The 2,618-nt window shown below is 50.4% G+C and overlaps 1 pseudogene; it reads left to right on the top strand.

The window, feature by feature from the left end:
• Positions 1-2,013, top strand: LOC105864503 (small ribosomal subunit protein eS26 pseudogene; annotated as a pseudogene).
• Positions 2,014-2,618: the final 605 nt, after the last annotated feature.

The following is a 2,618-nucleotide window of genomic DNA, read 5'->3' on the forward strand; positions in this document are numbered from 1 at the left end:
GCGATCCTCCTGCCTCAGCCTCCCCAGTAGCTGGGACTACAGGCATGCACCACCATGCCTGGCTAATTTTTTCTCTATATATTTTTAGTTGTCAATATAATTTCCTTCTATTTTTAGCAGAGATGGGGTCTTGCTCTTGCTCAGGCTGGTCTGGAACACAGACCTTGAGCTATCCACAGCCTCAGCCTCCCAGAGTGTTAGGATGATAGGCGTGAAACACTGGGCCTGGCCTAACTTCTTGAACTCTCTATTTTAACATTATCCTTCTAACTGTGTAATTACTCAGATATAGGTGAATGTTAATTGCTTAATATTTAGAGATGTGCTTATTGCTTGATATATTCAGAATTCAATGGTTTGGGTTTGAAAGAAAAATAACAATGTCAATGGAGATGAAGCCAAATTCTGTAAAATAATTTTTTTTTAATTTCAGCATATTATGGGGGTACAGATTTTAAGGTTTCAATACATGCCTATTTCCCCTCCTCCCCCCACAAGTCTGAGTCTCCAGCATGACCATCCCCCAGATGGTGCACATCTCACTCATTATATATGTATATACCTGCCCCCCTCCCACCTGCCCAATACCCTATTACTGTAGTACCTATGTGACCACTTAGGTGCTGTTCAGTTAATACCAATTTGCTGGTGAGTATATGTGGTGCTTGTTTTTCCATTCTTCGGAAATGAGGACTGAACTCTAATTTTTTTGCTAAAAACTCCTTCCTAAGGAGGCCAGCTGGGTTAGGCTGGCAAATGGTAAGGAGGCCAGCAGGGTTAGGCTGACAAAGGGTAAATTCCCACTAAGCAGCTTTTGTTAACCAAACGAAGCAGTGGTTTACTTCCTGACATGATTCTGGTATGGCATTAACATCACCTAAAAGATAAGAAGCCCCTGTCTTAACTCAAGCATCCTGGCAGATGCCTATTATAAATCCAAAATGTCTTAACTGAGCATCCTAGCAGGCGCCTATTCTTAAATTTAAAGCTTGTTTAAGACCACTGCTGTTCATCCGGAGCAGGCAGCCAGGGATGCCCAGGTAGCAGAGTAAGTCGTGGTTTAGCCACTTGACGTGTGGAAACTCACTGACCCCACCCCACAGTCGGATTTGAAAGCAATAACATCACCTATTGGGAGAAACTAAATAAGTAAAGTTTGCCCTGTCTAGTTCTGCTCCCCAAAGCAAATAAAAGGTAAACCAATGCTTTTTCACTTCCTCGCTTCCAAGATGACAAAGAAAAGAAGGAATAACGGTCGTGCCAAAAAGCGCCGTGGCTATGTGCAGCCTATTCGCTGCACGAACTGTGCCCAATGCGTGCCAAAAGACAAGGCCATAAAGAAGTTTGTCAACGGAACATAGTGGAAGCCACAGCAGTCATGGACATTTCTGAAGCGAGCGTCTTCTTCGATGCCTATGTGCTTCCCAAGATGTACGTGAAGCTTCATTAATGTGTGAGTTGTGTCACTCACAGGAAGGTAGTCAGGAATGCTGCTCAGGAAGCCCGCAAGGACCGAACACCCCCAACCAGATTTAGACCTGCAGGTGCTGCCCCAAGACCTCCCCCAAAGCCTATGTAAGGAGTTGAGTCCTCGACGAGAAACACTGCCAGACAGAGTGTCTCTGCAGAAAAGACAGATTCTAGGAGAAATTAGAAGAAAGATGCAAGCAGACAAGCATACATAGAATGAGGGTCAGAAGGAGGGATACTGGAGACTGTGGGAGACTCCACGGGAGGAGGTTGTGGAGGAAACTGGAAGAAGTTAATTCCCGAGTAGCCTGGAGACCAGCAGCAAGGGTAGGTGTCGCAGTTAACTTCCCCTTCCCGTGCATCTCGGACTGCTGGTGGGCTCCCCAGTGGTTGGAGAGACCTGCGGACACCAGCCCAGAGATAGCCACCACCAGTGAAGTGGTAACCCTATAGCGGACGCGGCACCAGGCTCCCAACTCCCTCGGGCACCTCCGTGTGCACAGACCTGAGCCGCGTGGCAGGTGCCATATTGCTACACTCTCTCCTCTCCCATCCCTATCCGCGGCTGCCAAGAGAGACAATATATCCACCAGCCAGAGGCATCTCCAGGGAATGGGACCTTCCCTTTGGGGCCCTACAGCTGACTAAGGGGTACTCGGACGGTGAGCTCCCTACCCGCCAGCCCTCCCAGGTGCTGCTGGCCCAGTGATAGTGATTCCAGGAGAGCGGGACTGACCCTGAGGCTGGGAGACATCAACCCAGCTTGGGCTCCCGTGGGTGAATTGGGACTGGCACTCCTCTCCTTAGTGGGGTCAGGGATTGAACTCCGAGGCCGAGTGGTCAGACCTTCAGACCAGATCCCGTGCACCCAGGCCTCCCATTGCCTGGGGCACAGAAGGGATATTCGTGAGCAGTCTCCTGAGGTGTGCATGCTTTCAGGGGCAGATCAGTGTGCTTGAGGGCAACCCTCCTCCCAAAGGGGGGCCATGTGCCCAGCCCAGGCGGTGACCCTGCGCAGGGAACCTCCTGGCCAGCATCACAGCCAGGGGAGACGCAGTGGCAGGAGGTCTGGCCTGCTGGCAGAGGCCCAGGAGAAACTGCGGAGGTGGGGATGGTAGAAAGGAGTGAGGCCTGCTCCAGACTGCGGG

Source organism: Microcebus murinus, chromosome 16 (assembly GCF_040939455.1).
Source record: "Microcebus murinus isolate Inina chromosome 16, M.murinus_Inina_mat1.0, whole genome shotgun sequence".
Classification (NCBI taxonomy): Eukaryota; Metazoa; Chordata; class Mammalia; order Primates; family Cheirogaleidae; genus Microcebus; species Microcebus murinus.